This window comes from Rattus norvegicus, chromosome 6 (assembly GCF_036323735.1).
Source record: "Rattus norvegicus strain BN/NHsdMcwi chromosome 6, GRCr8, whole genome shotgun sequence".
Classification (NCBI taxonomy): Eukaryota; Metazoa; Chordata; class Mammalia; order Rodentia; family Muridae; genus Rattus; species Rattus norvegicus.
In genome coordinates, this window is record NC_086024.1 from 103,524,346 (window position 1) to 103,545,432 (window position 21,087).

Here is a 21,087-nt window from a genome sequence, read left to right on the forward strand (position 1 = left end):
ACAAGCAGGAAAGCAGAGAGCATGCTAAGCCTCCCTGAACCTGAGCTGAGCCTGGTGGTGTGCCCCTTTAATCTCAGCACTCAGGAGATTTAGGCCGAAGAAAGTCCCCAAGGCAGATGTAAGCCAGGGCTACATAGTGAGACCATGTCCAAGAAACAAACAGAACAACATCAACAACAAACAAACCCCAAATCTTATCTGTAACCCATCACTGCAATACTTACCGTATTAATACTACTGGTCCTTTAAGAGTAGGGTTGGCAACTGGCTTACAGTTGATATAAATCTTACATCATAAGGCCTTTTGCCACATACATTCTCTCAATAGTATCACGAGGACATTTTTTCCCTTCCTTTTACAACACTGGGGATTGGACCCAGGACTTGGCATACGCTAGACAAGGGCCTGACCACTGAGTTATACCCCCAGATCTTTAAAAATTATATATCTCTAGTAAGATACATACAATTGTCCTACCTCACAGGAGATAGAACCACAGCCTGGCTATCAAGACTAGTAAGATTTGATGCTTTTTTTTTTCAGGAATAATGAAATTAAATAAAGTACCAGAGCTCCTGTCAGACTTCCCTTAACACAGTGCCTTCTGCGCAGGTCCCCAGATGGGACTTTGCCCAGCACAGGGGGGCAGGGTGAGAGGTGGCACCATCACCCCCACAGATGGGTAGAACACAGAGATACCAGCCTGTGCTGATGATACTCTGGAATCATCTTCCTCCCTCCCAGAGGCTCTGAGTGGCAGCAGATAATCTCCCATTATTATCTAAACTAACAACTGGAAGAGCAGAGAACTGACAGAAAGTTTGAGGGTAGGGTCCAGAAAATGTACCCTGCCAAGATTGCTTTAGAGGCTCACCTGGCCCCATGTCTGCCCCCAGAACTCTGCACAGAGAAAACAAAGGTACATGCTGCGCCTGTGGAGGCTGCTGGGTTCAGGCTTGCCCATCTCCCAATTCCTCCATAAACAGGAACCTCAGCCCTCACTCACCTGTCGTCTTCCTCCCCTCGCCTAGCCTGCCTGATGGGGTGGGGAGCAGGGCAAAGGTTGGCTTGGCACCTACCTATCGCCTTGATGAAAGAGTCTTAATGAAGCATGTTCCATACCCTCCACCATTTGCACCGCCATGACATATGGTTTGGAAAGTTCAATCCCACCCATGGGCACTTCCTTTTTCCTGGGGCCTAGGCAAGCCACAGCAACAGCACAAGTCAAAACAGAAACAGAAACCAAAAACCACATCCTGCTTGTTCAGCCTGGTGCTACAGCACCCGATGGCCATCTGCTACAGGCTGAGATCCTATGCTAGGCAAGGACACCACTCTGGGGTGGTCAAAACGGCTCTCTGGGAACCAGCTGGACACTTCCTGCTTCTTGTCTGCTTGCCAGCCTCTTCTCAGGGGTGGATGAGATGCAATGGTCGGTCACCAGGGTGGAGTCTGGAGGGGGGTGGGGTGGGGGTCCCACCTTTCCCTGCAAGTGCACAAGCTGTCCCCAGATCTTTCTTACATTCTAGCCTTCAAGAGCAGGATCCACACCTTTAATCCCAGAACTATAGGAGGCAGAGACCGGCAGATCTTTGTGAATTGGAGGCCAGCATAGTCTACAGAGTAAGTTCCAGGACAGCCAAGACTACATAGAGAAACCCTGTCTTGAAAAACAACCAATCAACCAACCAACCACCACCACCACCATCACCACTACCACCACCAACAACCACAAAAACAAAGAGCATGATTCTGGGGACAGAAACTATAAGGCTCTTAGGTGGTTCATACAGCCTGAGTCAGAAGCCTGTGAGCGTGTGAATGTATCAGGAGCCCTCGCAGCAGCTAACGCACAGGCGAAGCTGGGCCTACTCAAGCTTATCAATTCTCAAGATTCTTTTAGGACACCTTCGGAGCAGGGAGGGCTTAGACACCATCTATCCTGGGTAGGTGGCAGTGGTGACAGATACTAAGGCTTAGGACATTAAGAGATTTGGTCAAATCTATGTATCTGATGAAACCCCAGGCCTGAGGCACCTCACTCCTTCGAAGCCCTGAGGATGGAAGGCTCAGTGACTATGTCTCAGTTTCAATCCCTGTCTCCTCCAGCCCTCCTCTGTGGTGTACCTACTCCAACTCTTCCTACTTGGCTGCTTGGAGAGGCCACTGCACCCCTGGGCCATCCCAGCAGTTCTAGTTCCATGAGACTTTAACTGTATTTCCATAAAATATGTTATCCCATCTGTAAATAACCTCACATGTGTGCATTTCACACCGGATGAGTTCCTGGAGACCACAGGTCTTCTATTGGACAGCGGAACGAGCAGAATAGAGAAGGATCCAGCTAATTCTTGGCTGAAGGAGTCACCCAGCTTGCTATTAACCAAAGCTAGCAATGCCTGGAGTTTGTCTCTTGCTGGTAAGCACCATCAAGGGGTCTACAGGTCCGTCTCTGTGGATGAGAGGAAAGAAGGGGGTGCTCCCCCCTCTTCCTTCTCTAAGCACCAGCACAGACTGAAAGGGGGTGGCATGGGTCTGGAGATACAAAAGACCTGTCTGAAGGCCCACAGGGAGAGTGAGGCTGGAAACAGAGTGTCCCACGCAGGCATCCCTGGGGACACTGCAGGCTCCTACATAGCAGAGGTCCAGGTAGGTTCAGGTCAGAGAAAAACAAAACTCATTTTGTTATTTCTACAATGTGCAGGGGCAGCCAGTTCTCCTGAGGAGGATTCATTTCCCAAAGAGGTTTAAGCAGCAGCTGCTGGCAGGAATGTCCCCTGCGTCATTTTCTCTCCTCTGTAACTATTTAGGGTAAGCTGGGCTTGCAGGATTCAGTCTGCTTCTCGGACTGGAATCCAAATCCTCTCACCTACTCCATCTCTGTAGCCTGGGACCTAAGGAGGGAGCCAGAGAGGGTTTGCAACAACACCCTTTCATTTGATGGCCTCCCTCCCCAGAAATCCCCCAATCTCTCAGGAAATAGGAAAGATCACACATTCAAACTGCACTTGGCATTAGCCTATAATCCCAGCACTCAGGAGGTGGAGGCAGGAGGATCAGGAGTTCAAAGCTAGCTTCAGCTACTTATGAAGTTCTACATGAGACCTTGTCTAGCAACAACAAGGACAACACAGCAATAACAAAGTCCATTGACAAAAAATATGATGGTTCACCAAAACAAACAAAACACACTGTCACAATCAAGTACTTAGTACTTCCCTAACCACACACACACACACACACACACACTCACACACAAGCACTCACACACACAAAGAGACACACACATACTCACACACAAGCACTCACAAACACACACACACACATAAACACACACACACATACTCACACACACACCAGAGAGAGAGAGAGAGAGAGAGAGAGAGAGAGAGAGAGAGAGAGAGAGAGAGATCCATTTCTTGACGATACGAATGGCTTATCCTAACAGTTTTAAAATCTGACATTCTACCCAGGACAGTGCCAGTTTCTCCCAGAAGTGTGAGGGCTCCCTACCTCAGATACCAATAACAAACCAGTTTTCACCCACACTTCTGACCACTGACTATAAGCCATTATTTCCAGACCCTCTGTCTCCATAGATTGATCCCTCATAGAACTCACAGAAACACATACCTTGACTAGGGCACCTGGATGAAGAGGAAAAGGGAGCAAGGTAGAGATGGTGGGTTTCACAATCAGTCCCCACTCAGCAACTGGGAGCACAGCACACATTGATAAGACTGTTGAGGGGTTTTATACTCTGAGAGGTTAATACAAGGGGCTAGAAGGTCCACCCCTCTAATCCCTTATCACAGGGTGTTCTGGTGACTGGCCAGGGCCCCACCCTGAGTACTCCATTAGTGAAAACTCAAGTGTAACCAAAGAGGCTGATTCAACCGTGTTAGCCTGTTCTATAGTGAGACCAGCCCTCAACACTATGGATGTGTTAGGTCCCCAAGCATGACGACTTCCCCTCCCCGAGCTACAAACACAATTGGTGTCCGTATTCCAAGGGACAGGCAGTGTATCACCATCCCCTGGGAAGTGAAGAGGAGGTACAGGCACACTTATGGAGTCGGCAGATGTCCCCTCACTGCTCGGGGTTTGGCCTTCCACTTGGCCCTTTGCTCTGGGCTTGGACTCTGGCGGTTCCTGCCTCCTCCTCATCTCATCCCCACCTTCTCTCTCATGAAGGACTTCTTGTCCTGCCCCCTCCTGTCCCCTCATATCGCCCCTCACGTCTACCTTAGCAAGCCCCATCCAATCTTCCTCTTAACAAAGCACTGATTGCCCAACCAGTGCTCCTGGGAGTGTTTTTCCTGACAACTTCCCCACACAACCTCTTTCCTTTCCTTCCCAGGATGCTCATTGGCACCTGGTAGCTCCTGCTCGGTGCCTGAAAAGCTGGACAGCTGCTGAGCTTTCTAATTAGCCTCCTGGCTGCTGTCCCAGAGCTAGGCATGTGTTACAGTAAAGAGACTCCTTACCTCTCCCTCATCCATAATCCCCCCAGTGCAGATCCCGTCGCATCACAGCCAGGGGCTCTAGAAACCTCATGGCATGACACTGGCTGGCAAGCCACCTCCTGAGTCATAAGAGACTGGCGACCTTACAGCCCGACAGGAGAGACCGGGAATCTGGGTGGGCCCCGACCCTCCCATCACTATGTCTTTGAGAATACCTTAGTCTTCAGGTACAATGATGGCTCCTCAGAAAGAAGACTAGAGTTCATTTTTTGTGTTTTAAAAATACCATCCTGAGTGAGGTAACCCAGACCCAAAAGGACATGTATGACAGGAACCTAGCGTAACTGCCCTCTGAGAGGGTCCACCCAGCAGCCGATGGAAAGAGATGCAGAGATTCACACCCAAACAGTAGATGGAGCTCAGGGAGTCTTATGGGAGAGTTGGGAGAAAGACTGAGGGGCCCTAAGAGAACCAGGACTCCACAAGAAGACTAACAGTCAAACAACCTTGGGGACTCCTAGAGCCTGAGTCACCAACCAAAGATCAAGCACAGGCTGGACCTGGGCACAAAGATCAAGCACAGGCTGGAGCTGGGCCCCTGCACATACATAGATGAGCAGCAGCTTGGTCTCATGTGGGTCCCTCAAACAATTGGAGCAGGGGCTGTCACTGAGCCCATTGCCTACCTGCCTGCTATGGATCCCACATCTCTAAATGCCTTGTCTGGCCTCAGTGGGAGAGGATATGCTGAGTTGGCCCAGTCCAGCAGCAACTGGATGCGTGGGGTGGGGGTGGGAAGATAGGGGGCTGACATCCAGAGTGGGGCTTCCCTTCTAAGGGGAATTGGGGGGGGACTTACAAGAGGAGATATTGGGAGGAGATAAGAGCTGATATTGGGTTGTAAAATGAATAAATAAAAAAATTAATTAAAACAAAACAAAACCACAGCTAAACCTGCCCAGCAGTGTGGTTCAGTGCCCTGCTTCCATAACTAAGCCACCTCAGAGGCTTTCAAGCAACCACAGCCAAGCCCAGGAAATCTGAGTTCACAGTAGGCCAGGTACTGCATGCATGTGAATTAAGGTGATGCCCTTGCCCCTCCCGGCACAGACAATCCCCACCCCTTGTTGCAAGGTACCCAGAGCGCTGTACAGTGCTGGCTCAGACAAGCAAAACCCCTGACTGCCAAACAGAGATCCACTAGCTCGAAATGCCCCCTGCGGGCAGGCACTGGCTGCACTAACAACAGGTTTGTTAGTAAGCCGAGACAAAACAGATTGCTTTGACCGATGGTCTAACCTTCTATCTGCCTGTGAGCATAAAGAATTTTCTTTTTTAAGACAGGGTTTTTCTGTGTAACTCTGGCTGTCCTGAGACATGCCTTGTAGACCAGACTGGCCTCTAGCTTAGAGATCCACTTATGTTTGCCTCCCGAGTGCTGGGATCACGGCCACTGAACATTCCTTTTTATCTAGGCTAATATGATGGGTTTTCCATCACTGTCAATCAAGAAACTCCTAAGACAGGCATGAGGATCACACATCCACATATCCACCTGTACAGCTCCAGCACATCCTTGCAGACAGAAAAGGAAACATGGAGAGAGGTCAGATCTCAAACTGGTGAGTTAAGCAGTATGGTTAATGCAAATCTCCCCTCTGGTCATTGTCTGGACCATAATCGGTAGAAAGGAAAATTTACTTTCCCTTTGCCAGCGACCTAGCAAATCTTGCCCATCTCCAGTAAACAGCATTCATGTGAACCAGAGATAAAACACATGCCATGAACAGGAAGTGTACAAATACATTTTTTTCTCAAAATTCTAATAGCAGCCATCTAATCGGATAGCCATTAGACATGTGAGATTATTTAAATGTTAGTGAGTAAAAGAGCATGAAATCGAAAACTTAATCTCTTAGGTGAACTCGCCACATTGCAAGTACTCAAAGCTAAATACGGCCCTTGTCTGCCATATTGGACAGCAGATGTGGAAATGCCACTGGGTGGCACTACTGTAGATTTGCTGACCCTGAGTTCCATTCCCCTGCTCTCAGGTATCTTGGCCTTCAGAACAGGCATCTGTGTTCTCTCGCCAAGTCAGAAAAGGTCAAGGTGACCAAGGCTAACGTTTGAAATGAAGGGAGGGTAACCAGAAGACAGTCATGGCTACTGATGAGTGAGGTCAGCCCTTGATTGTCTCGCTATAGCTCAGACCATCAGTAATGCTTTGAGTGCTGGAAATCATTTATTGATTTCTTCTGAGCCAGACAGCTTCTGATAGGCCAATTCATCTGACTCTACCCAGGTCTATGAGATGCACATAGGATCCACCCCCCAAACCTAATTTAGAAGGACGAAGCTCAAAGAGGTTAAGAGACTTGCTTAAGTTCACAGCTAAAAATTTGGAGGGCCAGGTCTCTACTCATACCTACCCAGCCCAACCCCTTCATGAAAGACAGAGGTCTTCATATAAGCGGGGAGGGTCTAGGAGGACTTGATTTGTCTATTTCAAGAGGCCGCTTATAGTTGATAACAGTTCCTCGAGAGCCACTGGACATTACCTATAGGCCCAGGACCTGCCAATCAAGCCTTGACAGATATCATACCAAAACCACAGGAAGGCCACAGTACTGTGACAATGGCAGAGGTCAGAAGACAGGCATGCCATATTTATCCTGGGCATGGTGCAAATGTATTTAAGGGAGCTTCCTGGGCCCTGGGCTCCTTGTCTCTGTATTCCCATGTTCTAGACAGCCCTTGAGGTATGTGTCCTCCAAGAACGAAGAACTTTGGCCGAGAGCAGCCTGAAGGGCAGGTCTACTAGAGTGAAGGGTATGAGGCCGACGGCTCACCTGTAGAACTGTGAACTCTGCTGTTTGCCCTCCACCTGACTCCGTCTGGCCCGTGTCATTTAAGGGATGGCACACAGGAAAGGTTGCCAGACACTTGGCAGAGCAGACTCCAGCCACCTCAGGCACCTACATCAAGAGCCATGAGCTCAGCACTCCCGCCCCCTCCCTCAGCTTCTTGCTGGACAGCTCCATCTACTGAGCACGGGGCCTTGCAACACGCTCGAATTATGGCTCCAAACAGCAGTTAGGCAAGAGTAATTAAAGGCAATGTTATCTCAGTCAGTCTCTCATTAGCCACATAATTAGACTGCTGAAAATAATTAACATTCCTTTTGACAAAGGAAACAGAGGACCCATTACATTCATTAAGGGAGCCTCAAGCCAGCCGAGGAAGCCGAGGGCTCCTAGTCCTGCCCGTGGCACAGCAACATTGGGTGACTCAGACCTGGTGGCAAGTCCTGCCTTGAGCCAGGCTGCTGGGGGAGCTAATGCATGTGACACTACATAACTCCATGGATCTGTTACGGACAATAATAACACACATGCGCACGGGGAGAAGGCAGCCCGGGGGAGGTGCAGGGCCGTGTCGGGGCTGGAGGCCAGCAAGGGCACACAGCTAGCTCCTCAGGGCCTGAGAATGACAGAAAAGACATTTTCTAGGAACAATTAAGCTGAGACAGCACCGGGAAACAAGAAGGAATCACAAGGCCTTTCTGAAGACAGAAGTCAGACGAGAATACGTTGAGGAGAATACCCTCCCCCCAAAGAAAACAATGACAAAGCAATAATGACAGCCGACATCCACACAGCACAGGTGACAGACATCGCTCCAAGGATCTGCCATATATCCTCTCACTTGCATAAATCCTATGCATTAGAGACTGGCATTGCTCCCCTATGTTAATGAGACCCATGGTTGCAGGAACTGTCTCCAGATCATGATGCCAGGGCTAGGCTGCCGATTCTCTGTTCCACTAGTGGGCCAATTTTTGGGGTCCATACTTAAAGAAGTGACTAGAAAATGTGAAGATGAGAAGCAAGGAGCACATGGTGTTCCTGCGAAACTGGACCAGCAAAGAGAACAGGAGGAAACGACTTAAAAACATGTAAGTAGGAGTTTGTTCTCTCCCCCACAGTGTGGCTGACAGGGACTGAACTCGGGTCACCAGGCTTGGTAGCAGTGCCTTTACATACAAGCCATTTCATTAGCCCCAGAAGCTACTTTATAAAATGCCTAGCATGACACAAGTACTTAACAAGATTTTATAGAACAAAGCAAAAAGCAGTAGCCCCTGTCTCTTATACCAACCCAGGCCTTATCAGCGTGGGTTGCTCATAACTGACTGTCTCTCAAACGCATGCTCTAACGTCTGTTCAGAATTTCCATCCCCAACTCCACCTGGAACGTCTCTGTCTCTCATCTTTGTTTACCCACCTGTCTTTCAGTGCTCTCTCAAAGATTCCGATCTCATAGAAAAAGGAAAAAATTACTCTCCCTGGAAAGAGTCCACTACAATCCTTCTGACCCCCACACTCTTAAAGGCACCTATTTCTCCAGGGTCCCAGTGCTGGTTGAACTGTTCTGTGAGGTCACAACATTGACAATTCACAAGCTTCTTACCTTTTAGGAGGTTCAAGGCTTGTCTTGGTAGGCTAACGAGAGGCCTCCTTTAATACCCCACTGTGTGCAATAAAGCTGAGTAATGTCTGTAGTCACACTCCTGCACGTCCTGTGTGAACGACAGGTCAGCTTCTACTGATGGGAGAAGAATGAGGAAAACAGCAGAGAAGCCGTGACTCAGTGGGCCCAGGCTCAGCGCAACCTGGCTCTTTTGCATGGCCATGCCTTCAAAATGGCCCACTCGGTCCTACAGAGATTTGAACTCCCATTCTTTAGGTTAATCATAAATACCAGTAAACGCACAGTGGCTGGTTGGAGATCAGAGTGGAACAGACATGAAAGCAAGCCAGGAAGACGGATGAGACGGCCCCTCCAGGCACACGAACTCCACCCTGGGATTTCTATCATCTGCCAAAGTATCGCCATGAGTGCATTCTCTCCCTCCTTTGCCTTGCTTCTCTGCCATTTTTTCTTCCTTTCTCTTCCCAGGATCATGTGATCTGTATTCTAAGGCCAGAAGACATGGGTAAGCTTTTGGCACCATACCTACATGTCATTAATGCACTCTAACACCTGGCGGCTCCATAAGCCCCCAAACGTGGCTCAAGCTACTGGTAAAAACCAGGATCTTTGAGATTCAGGAACTTGCTAGTCTCACTCACACGGAGGCTTCCAGGACAGTCTCTCCCTTTTGAGATCTCACCTGGGCATTCTAGAGCAGAAACTCCATTTTCAAGACCCTCTACCATCCTCTCCACCAAATTCTAAAAGAACATCCCCTCACCCCGCCCCAACACATACCACACAGGTGCTATCCCTTCCCCAGGTTCACTGCCTTGCTCTGTGTGAGCTTTAAATAACACACAGCCAGGTGGCAGAGTCTTTAAAGAGGCTCACTGAGGGCAACAGGGGATGGGGCGAACTACCCATTATACAAATGCATTTACATAGTAATGCAGAGATTCTCACATGCATCTTGAACGTGCAGACCAGATGCTAAGCAGGCCTAGTATGAATGCCAAGGCACATCAGGGAGCTGGCTGTGTTTAAAACATAAAATCTTGGAAGGCTAAAGGTACAATATCAAAGCCCAAAAAACCAACAACCTATCCCCCTATTACAGTGCGTTTCACTGTAAAAGCGGGATCTCTGAAGTCTGTCTTATTCTCCACACATTACTGACATGTTCGTTCAACAATCACTCAGCACCTATTTGTCCCATCAGGTGTGTTCGTGCAAAGACCCTGGCCCAGGCCAAGGTTCTTGACACTTTATCGGGCACACTCCTACAAACAGGGGACACCAGAAAAAAATATCTAAAGAATGGGACTGGGGTGGGCTCAGTGGTAGAAAATTGTCTGGCATGTTTAAAGCCCAGTTTTTATCCCCAGCATAAGAAAGGGTCAAGAAAAAGACCTAATATCCATTCTGAAGGCTGACAAAACTCTTAGTCCAGCCCCATAGTGAGTTAGGAATTGCGATCCTAATACTGGTAAGGAATGAACAGCCAGCACGATCAGCTAAGACGGCTGAGAAACCCGACCCCAGTTAGTGCAGAGCCATCATGGAAGATGGCCAGCAGGACTCCTGGGCGAGTCTCTAGAAGAGAGGGGTTGAGGATGCCACCCAGACTTCTGCCCCTGGCTATGGTGGTGCCATTCCCTGAGAGAAGGATCCAGGAAGAGGTGCAGTCTAGGGACCCACAGTAGCTCTGTCTCAGATGCTCTGTGTTTGAGGTGCCGATAGGAGAGTGCAAGGCTGGACAAGGCCTGGGCTCCTGTACTGTACCTCAGATTCCCGGGTCTTTGCATGCACGCACCTGATGTATGAATAAGTAAGCGAGTGACTGTCTAACGAGCATGTCAGGGTGGAGCACTGCAGTGGAGGGGCATGCTGGGGAGGATGGAGACATCTGAGGCTGGCAGAGGATGGGCCCTGTGAAGGAGCTAGAGGAAGACACTGGAAAGCATAAAGGAGAAGGAAAAGCTGAAGCAGGCATGAGAAAGGTCTACACACCACACACACGCACTCTTCCCTTTCTCCCCTCCCCCATCCTCATCTTGCCCCATCACTTCCTCCTTCTTCTCCTTCATTCTTTTTCTTTCCTTTCTCTCTCTCCCTTTGAATACAAAAGAAGTCTAAGAGAGTTTGAAGGCTAGAAAGAAATCAAGTGAGAGGGAGTCCTAGAGTGACCTGAGCTCCAGTCCCAGAGTAGGTAGGACACATGAGCTTTTTCAGTAGTAGTGGTGGTGGTGGTGGTGGTGGTAGAGGTTGTGGTGGTGGTAGTGGTAGTCGGGGTAGTGATGGTGGAGATGAAACCATCTTCATCACATGTGTATTGCTTGACTCTTCTTGACAGAGAAGACACACAGACATACAGAATGAAGTGTAATCTATGTAAGGTTATACAAACACTGTGATACTGTAAGCTAGACCTAGAGGCCAAGCAGCCAGTACCTACCTGGTCCTTGGCTCTTCCTCACCAGGACATAGAGTTGGAAGGTAGCTATCAACTCCATGGCAGGTGCCACAGGCTCTCAGAGGCTCCCACTTGCCAAAACGCTGCAATTTCTACCTGACTTTGGAGGGTTCTACAGAAAAGACACTCTAAATTATAATTACGATTAAATATATAATGGTTTTTTAAAACAGAGTTTCTCTATATAGGTCTGGCTAACCTGGAACTTGCTCTGTAGACCAAGCTGGCCTCAAACTCAGAAATCCTCCTGCCTCTGCCTCCTAAGTGCTGGGATTAAAGTCATGTACCACCATTGTCTGGCTTTGATTTTGTTTTGAGGTGCTGGGAACTGAGGGCCTTATCATGCTAGGCAAGCATGTGACCATTACGTGACACGGTATGAGACAGACCCCCGTCCCTTTTGCATGTTTTTTATGTTGTCGCTGTTTTATTTTGGTTTAGCTGAGACACAGTCTCACTATGTATCATAGGCTGGCCTCCAATAGAAATCCTCTTGTCACAGCCTATTAAATGCTGGGATCGTAGGTGTCCGTCACCACACTCAGCACTCATGACTTTACTGGACGCTGCATTGACTAGGAATGCTGTTAAAATGTAGACTGAAAGGCTCCTACTTTAGGTTCTCTGGAATGCTACCGAGAAACGTTCGTCATAATGGAGGATGACGTCAGTGCTCGGCAGCACCTTTCCTGGTATGGTGAGTCACCCACAACACACACCTGTATCTCTTTCCTGGTCTTTTCATTCTCAGTGGTTACTATGCAAAGGGTCCAGTTTCTGACTTCCAGGTGGTTATGACGAACCAATTACACACCAAACATATGATGCTGCCTGACAACTAAGTTCTCCCTTTATTTCTCTTTCCGGTTAGAGTTGACCATTTATACTGATTTAAAATAATGAATACAGAGGCAGCACATATGTTTGCACCTGCTGTACTCTCGACACTTGGGAGGCAAAGGTTGGAGATGCAAGAGAGTTCGAGGTCACCCTGGGGGACTGAACAAGTTCAAGGCTTAGCCTGAGCTAATCGAGACTATATCTCAAAAACAAGACAAAATAAAACCCCAAAAGGCCCAGTGTAGTCCTCAGGCCTATAATCCCAGCTACTCAGGAGACTGAGGCAGGAAGGGTACAAGTTTGAGACTTTCCTGGGCTACAAAGGAAGTTTAAGACAAGATTGGGCAACTTAGTAAGATCCTGCTTTAAGATAAAAATACAAAAGGCTTGGGCGGTGGTGGTGCATGCCATTAACCTCAGGGAGAGGATGGCAGACCTCTGAGGAAGGCCAGTCTGCTCTACACAGTGAGTTCTAGGGCAGCCAGGGCTACTAAAGAAAAACTGTCTCAAAACAAAAACCAACCAACCAAACAAGCTTAGCATATAACTCAGTGGTAAAGTACTGGGACCAAGCTCCAGTACTACACACACACACACACACACACACACACACACACACACACACAGGGTGGAGGGGCAGAGGGCAAGAGCGAGGGTAGAGAGAAAATAAACACAAGTAAGTAGCATCAATAATAACAACCAAGGGCTGGAGATGGGACACAATGGTTGACCACTGGCTTTGCACGTACAGTCCTGAGTTAGATCTCCAGCACTGAAAAATGCACAAAACTTTATGTTTATATAGGTAGGTCTGAATTTTATTCAAAGTAATTAGGAGGCCCTATAAACATGCTGACTTAAACAGGGCAACACTGTAGGTTGTGCTTTTAAAAGCAAAGAAAACTGAAATGCCAGGGGAACAAGAAGATTAGGGTAGATCCAAGTGATCTGTCCCACAGAATAAAGACAATGGTCTTTTCCTGACATAGACTGGAGCTGCTCCCAAGTGATCATTATGTGGACAATGTAGCCAAACTTCAATCGAGCCCCTTTGGCAAATGTTATTTGCTTACTGATTCAAGTTATACTCTACCTCAGCATTTCCCCCCCCCAGGGCAATATGACAACAGAAAGATCAGAAGTCATCAGACGGGGCAGGGAAATGATAAATGGTTCAATGCCTGGAGGCAGGAGGCAGAGATTGTGCTTAGAGGAGGCCAAAGAAACAGGTGCCAGGCTGAGTCTCTTCCTTAATGGATATAAAGATGAGGACACAGCTCAGAAGACGGTGCTCAGGGATATTTATGGAAAACGCCATATCGTGAGGAATTGTGGCAGGATATAAGGACACAGAAGGGAGCAGCCTGGAGAACTTCTAATGGGTTAAAATGGCAGAGCCAGAAATACTTACAGCTCAGCTTCTTGAGAGGGGCTGATTAATTAATAGGAGAAGTGGCCCAACCTTCCACAGACCTGGCCACCATTTCTCAACATGGACAAAGTCGAGAGAGGATAGTTGATTTGTGTCTCTCAGAACCGAGGGATACATAGGGACCAAGTGGAAGGAGAAGAAAGAACCCACCTTGGGAAAGGTCCAGAAGCAGGACTTAACGACTGTCACTGTGTAACTCTGTGACCTAATCTCTCTCAATTTTCAAGCAAAAGAGAAGGGGAGCAGGAAGAGGAAGAAGAGGAGGAAGAGGAAGAGGAGGAGGAAGAAGAGGAGGAGGAAGAGGAGGAGGAGGAAGAAGAGGAGAAAGAAGAGGAGGAGGAGGAAAAGGAGGAAGAGGAGGAGGAGGAAGAGGAGGAAGAGGAGGAGGAAGAGGAGGAGGAAGAAGAGAAGGAAGAGGAGGAGTAAGGAGAGGAGGAAGAGGAGGAGGAGGAGGGGGAGGAGGAGGAAGAGGAGAAAGAGGAGGAGGAGGGGGAGGAGGAGGGGGAGGAGGAGGAAGAGAAGGAGGGGGAGGAGGAGGAGGAGGAGGAGAGGGAGGAGGAGGGGGAGGAGGAGGAAGAGGAGGAAGAGGAGGAGGGGGAGGAGGAGGAAGAGGAGAAAGAGGAGGAGGAGGGGGAGGAGGAGGAAGAGGAGGAGGGGGAGGAGGAGGAAGAGAAGGAGGGGGAGGAGGAGGAGGAGGAGGAGAGGGAGGAGGAGGGGGAGGAGGAGGAAGAGGAGGAAGAGGAGGAGGGGGAGGAGGAGGAAGAAGAGGAAGAAGAGGAGGAGGAGGGGGAGGAGGAGGAAGAGGAGGAAGAAGAGGAGGAGGAGGGGGAGGAGGAGGGGGAGGAGGAAGAAGAGCACAGTGATGCCTTCTATCATTTTGCATTGTCCGTGCAGGGTTGTTTTGTCTGTGTAATTTTTGCATTTCCCATGAGCATTTGAATCTACATTTTAATTTTCAAATATGCAATCAAACAGGAGTGATGGCTTATGCGTGTAGTTCCAAGCACTTGAGAGGATAAGGCAGGAAGGCCTTGACGACACAGCGAGACTCCATTCCAAACAGCCAGTCTAAATAGATGCGCAGTCAACACAGCTGTAGTGGCCAATAAGCAAACTGATGGTCAGTACGAAGGTACATCACATCCCTTTGCAGATGAAGGAGCAGAGATGAGGTCTTGGGCTCCAAAGAAACAGCCAAGTATAGAAAATGCTTCTGGAGGCCATCAAGGTTACTCATGTGCGCTAACTATGCCAAGTGGGAAGCAGGGCAAAGCCTAGTCTAGCAAGTCTGCTCCACTTCATCTCAGAGCCACAGACTTAGTGGTCCAAGAGTCCTTCAGGGAATGAACTGGAAGCCAGGACCCGGTGAGGCAAGGAAGGCACTGGCAAGAGAGCACTGTAGCACATGATGGTCGTCACAGTACTTGGGAGTTTGAGGTTTCAAGTTCAAGGCCAGCTGGGGCTTCATAGCAAACCTCAGGCCCAAAACAAAAAGCATTTGCTTGAAGTCTAAAATGTAGAGCAACTTATAAATATAGATTGTGTGTGTGATTAAATATATAATTTATGTGTGCATGTATGTGTTCTGGAAACTGGAAGAGAATATGGGTCAAGTATCCGAGTACCAGGTCAAGATGAGCCACCTGACATGTGCGCTGGGATCTGAATTCTGGTATCGCACAACAGCAACAAGTATTCTTAATCACTGAGCCATTTCTCTAGCTACCATAAATAATATTTTTTTTTGGTTCTTTTTGTTCGGAGCTAGGGACCGAACCCAGGGCCTTGTGCTTCCTAGGTGAGCGCTCTACCACTGAGCTAAATCCCCAGCCCCCATAAATAATATTTTAATGCAACACACAAACACAGCAAACCATGGTCAACGGTAGCAACTGTATGGGAACCACGGTTAGGATTCAGGAGAAGTCAACAAAGTAGAGACTCCTCTGAAGTTCCATGACATTTAAAGAGCTCACAAGGCCATCAGAGCCAACAGCATCTCTGCTGAGAAACATACTACAGAACCTCAGGCCTTTATCCCACAGCCTTGGAATTTAGAATGTCTTAGGTTTCTGAAAAAGCAATTCTGAGCCAATTCCTATAGGCTAGGGAGGGCTCATCCCTTAGGGAAACCTCAGTGACATCTATGAACACTCACTGTGCTATGAGAATAGTCAGCAATGACCTTCTCGGTCCAGGTCTGGTCCCACTGTAATCAGTTAATTCTCCGTTTAGGGATGTTTCTATTTCATTGTAATCAAAGAGATCTGCAGCATAATGAGTATTAAATAGGTTTCTGAAAGGGGAAAGACAGCAGATTGGACCTGAAATGTTTGTCTTAAACTCACTCTGAAAAGAGTAAAACCTCGAAGCTCTCACTAATAATCACCCAGAGAGTATGATTTCTAGAGTCGGTCAAGTCCAGAATGAACATGGCATGAAATATTTCCCCAACTAATATTACACACATCTTCTGTATGCAAAGCTTGTGCAGAGTCCTGAACCCTCAGGATCCTCCCTAATGGAAAACAAAACGGTAATTAAGATGTGGTGGCTCCCAACTCCTGTAACTCTAGTTCCAGAAGATCCAACCCCCTCTGACCTCCACAAGCTCCTATGTCTAGTGCACATACATACACATACAATGAATAACATACATACACATACAATGAATAAAAATCATAGACTATTGCAAGTTGAAGGGACCTAATCCCCACCTCCATAAAGATGAAAAGACAAAGGTTTAGAGAAGCCAGGGCTTTGTATAAGTTAGCAACAGGCAGTTAGTGGCTTTGATTGCCAACCTCATATTCACTGCCCTTGGTGTGAACGAATGCAGTAATAATAATGGAATGACAGGAGGAGTTGAAAGAGACCAGCAGACGTGGTTTGGACCTAATATACCCCTGCGCTGAGTTCTAATGTAGACAGCCAGCCAGACGAAGGCCCTGAAGCCAGCACATCCACGGGAGGCAGTGACGGCACAAGCTTGGCAGGTCACCTGGGCAGGTGGGTTAGACTCTGGGAAAAGACACAGATGAGGTTGTTGGAGTAGGGATGCTGGGAGGGGAAAATGCAGAGAGCCTCCAAGCCAGAGTGAGGGAGTAAAAGTACATCCAAAAGCATCCTCTGTCGATCATGAGTGTCATGTTCATGACCCCTCCCTCGTGGGAAGCAGAAGAGTACTGTGGTTTAAAGATGCATGCTCTGGGGTCAGATTTCCTCCAGGCCAATCCCAACACCAATGCAAACCGACTATGTGACCTTAGACAAATTGCTTTAGCCTCCCTTTGCCTCAGTTTATTCATTTGTAAAATAGAGCGAGCCCAAGCACCTCATGGGGATTGAGAGTGCCCGCTCATTGTACTGAAACCAGCACTTAGCACGACAGCCGCCACTTAGTGTTGAAAGGTGGCGGTTTCTAGGGAACCCCAGCAGATACCCACGTCTGCAGAGATGCAGATCTCCTTTATGAAATGCATATGACCTAGGCACATCCTCCACATGTTTTAAATCATCTCTGGGTTGCTTGCCATACATAATAAATACTATATAGATAGTAGCTGTGTTGCATTGATTAGAAAATAATAGCAGGAAAATGCTATACATGCTTAGTAAAATTCGGTAATTCTCTTTCCTGAATTGTTTTGATCAGCGATTGGTTGAATCCATAGATGTGTAGTTGGATATAGGAGTACCTTTGGATATAGAGGATGACTATGTAAGAACTCAATAAAATGTTCATTATTCTCATTAACCTGTTTAGATTAGCTGAGTGTGTGTGTGTGTGTGTGTGTGTGTGTGTGTGTGTGTGCATGTGTGTGTGTGTGTACATATTCTTGTGTATATGTGCAGAAGTATCTGTGTAGAGGCCCATGGGTTGACATGAAATCTTCCTTAGTCACACTCCAACTTATCTTTGAGAGAGAATCTCTTACTGACGGGCACTCTGATTCAGCTAGGCAGCTTGGCCAGCAAGCTCCAGGGATCCACTGTCTTGTCTTTCTAGTGCTGGGATTATAGATATGTGCGGTGGTGCCTGGCTCTCACACACGTTCCGGGGATCTAAACTCAGATCTTCGACCTTGCATGGCAAAGCATCCAAAGGAGTCACCTCCCCAGCCTCAAACACACAGGCCTTTTCTCTGTCTTTAGTTTCCTGAGTGCTGAGTACGTACAACTACATCTAACTTGACAGTTTTTTTTAATTATATGTATGTATCTGTGACTTGCGTGGACATGTGTAAATGATTGCAGTGTTCATGGAGGTCAGAGGCGTTGGATCCCTGGAGCTGGGCTTGTTGAGAACAGAACTGAGGACCTCCAGAGGATCAGCACAATCTGTTGCTGCTGCTGTTGTTTTCAAGACAGTGTTTCTCGTGTAGCCCAGGCTGTCCTGGAACTTACCCTGTAGATCAGGTTGGCCTTAAACCCATGGAGATCCACCTGCCTCTGCCTCCCCAGCACTGGGATTATAGGCATAAGCCATTATGCTTTCTAACTACTGATCCATCTCTCCAGCCCTGATAACTTATGATCTTAAGGAAATACATATAAAAAGATATATAACTAAGACATATAACATATATAATACATATATATATATATATATATATATATACATATAACTAAGACACAAAGATACAAAATATATGTTGTTCTCCAGCGTGATACCGGTCAAGGATGGGTGTTTTTTAAAAAAAGAAAAGAAAACAAAGTGTGCACGATCCTTCCTCACACTGAGGGCTCAAATGGTCAGGATAGGCAGACACTGAGGAGCATGTACGTAGAGGGCTGGAGAGTGTTGCTCCTGGGCTGTGTCCCCATCCCACCACCAGAATTTTCTCTGAGGGCTGGGTGGGAAGAAGAGCTGCCACAGGACCACTCAGGAAACTTGATGTGTGTTCCTTACAGGTGAGAAAACAGCAGGTAGAGATGAGCAGTCGGTGAACCATCAGCTGCTGGAAGAGCGAGGCAGGCTGCTGAGCTGGGAATCAGCCTGTACTTCAGGTCCACTGCTCCGAAGGATGTGGGATTGGTTTCTAGAACTAACATGAGTGGGTGGGAGGAGGGCTGGTCCAAAGCACCTACATGGACAAACTAAAGGGACGCAGTGGACAGAGACTGGAAGTAAATCACTGGCTTCGGGAGCCCTAAGGCAGGAGCAATAATATGGAATGAAGAATCATTTTCTCTCTTTTATTGGTTTGTTTGTTTTGAGACAAGGGTATCACTTTCTAGCCTAGGCTATCCTGAACTCACTCTGCAGCCCTCACTGGCCTTGAACGTGTGGTAAACTTCTTGCTTCAGCCTTCCCAATGCTTGCCCAGAGATAAATTTTCCATTGTGAATATTGCAGCAGCTGGGAAAAGAGTGATCTCTAAGAAACCCATGAGCATGACCACAAGAGAAAGAATCAGCATTAAATGCCTGTCAGACCTAGAAACAGTAATGCCAGCCGGAGGACATCGGTCCTTTGCAGTTCAGTGACAAAGATGTGGATGTATGAAACTCTGAAGTGAGGCCATCCTTGTGACTTAAAGTGACTACAGGACCTTCTACTGCCCATGAACAGCCGGAAAACTTAGAAAGCCTGACTGTTCATGGGTAGGGAAAAGAGTAAAATCACCGAGTGAAATAAAGGCAGCCTGGGTCACAGAACTATTCGTGAATAGCTGTTAAAATAAAATGTCCTTGTAGTTAAAATGGCCTCTCATAGAGCTGGAGGGTGCTTAAGAGCACTGGCTGTTCTACTAAAAGATCAGGTTTGCTTTCCAGGACCCCCAGGGCAGGTTATAACTGTCTGTAACCCTAGTTCTAGGGGATCCAATGTCTTCTTCTGGCCTTCATGGGCTCTAAATACATGTGGTGCATAGACATATATTCAGACAAAACATTCATACACATATTTTTTTAAAAAAATAAGCCTCTCACACCCTCTGAGGCATGGTGATCACTATTAGAAATAACTAATAAGAGGGGGCTGGAGAGATGGCTCTGCAGTTAAGAGCACTGACTGCTCTTCCAGAGGACCTGGGTTCAATTTTCAGCAACCACAGGGTAGCTTACAGTTTTGGTGTCTGTAACTCCAAAACCTGACAACCCTCACACAAACATACATGCAGATAAAACACAAATATGTATAAAATAATAAATTGTTTTAAAGGAATAACTTGAGAAACAGGGAGCAAAGAGGGAAAAACAAAGTAGGCAGGAGTAGAAATGATCAGTTTGGTGGGTTTAAGAGGAGCTCACTTGCTACTCAACTGTGAGTATAATAAAATAAAAACCAGAGGATGTATAAGGAAGAAAGAATGGGTAGATCCTTATATAAATGACCCTACTCAAAGGAGATCCAGATGGTCCAATTCCGTGAACAAAGAGGCCATGATGTCTAATACCCTGGCTGAGTTCCTGGTTTGGTCTTGTTCCTTCAGGCAGAGGTAGGGCAGCAGGAGAGACGAGTCCTCCCAAGCACTGTGCTACCTAGGAGGTTTCAGGCAAAGTCTTGAAGTCCTGAAGACCTAAGAAGCAGGAGGAGGAGGGAGAGGAGGAGGAAAAGGAGGAGGGGGAGGAGGAATAGGGGGAGGAGGAATAGGGGGAGGAGGAGGGGGAGGAGGAGGGGGGGAGGAGGAGGAGGAGGAGTCATCCATAGAACTCAAAGGCAGAATATAAAATGCCTACAAGGCACAGCTGTGCTGGAGCTCTCCCTGGAGGCTGCTCTAGGGCTATGAGAGGACAAAGTGAGGTTTCAGAGAAGGCACAGGGTATTTACCATGCTGCAAGGAGTGGAGTGAGGAAAGGTATACAAATGCCACCCCTCCACTCCCTCAGTAGGACAAAGAGGAACACCAGTCCTGTTACCCCTTCACTAGAAAGTTCTTATTCTAGCTCTGGCTTTGTCCATTAACTTCTAGTATGGCTTCATTCTCCTTCCTCTCCACCCCAGCTTCCTCAACTCTGACTTCCATCAGTTCCAGAGGAGCTGAGTCCTCCCTGAGAAAGGCCAGAACCATCCCCAGAACACTGGATTACCCAGCATACTTCTTAGATGAAAGGCTACAGACAGTCTCATCTGGCAATCCCTATTTTATACACAAGGGGACCCAAACCCTCAGAAGTTACATCCCATGTACAGCACTGAACTGAGTCCAGAGCTCATCTCCTTGTCCCTACCATGTGATTCTATCAAATAGCTTCTCAACAACTCTAATACGGTCAGCCCCCTCTCCTAGGTCTCCTTCATAACACTCATTTCTTTCCATAAATGCCCCAAATGATGTAAGAGACATAAAGTCGAATGGTCTAGGACTGAGGATAATTACCACTGAAGTAGCTTGTTATCTCTAATCAGAGTAAATCCTTGCACAGAACGGAGTAACCTGATGGATTT

At 47.6% G+C, this 21,087-nt stretch overlaps 1 protein-coding gene across 12 annotated transcripts in view; it reads right to left on the reverse strand.

Annotated features, from left to right (window-relative positions):
- The window catches only part of Tmem229b (transmembrane protein 229B), a 43,144-nt gene that overhangs the window by 14,889 nt on the left and 7,168 nt on the right, over positions 1-21,087 (reverse strand). For 2 of the 12 annotated variants that reach the window (XM_063262351.1, XM_063262350.1), the window contains exon 1: positions 1,081-5,567. The exons of 6 other annotated variants lie outside the window; for them this stretch is intronic. The gene's annotated coding sequence lies outside the window, so the exon portion shown is untranslated. Of the gene's footprint in view, positions 1-1,007; positions 5,568-8,943; positions 9,430-21,087 lie in introns of those variants that run through there. 4 more of the 12 variants (XM_063262349.1, XM_063262348.1, XM_017594315.3 and 1 more) reach the window with 4 other exon arrangements.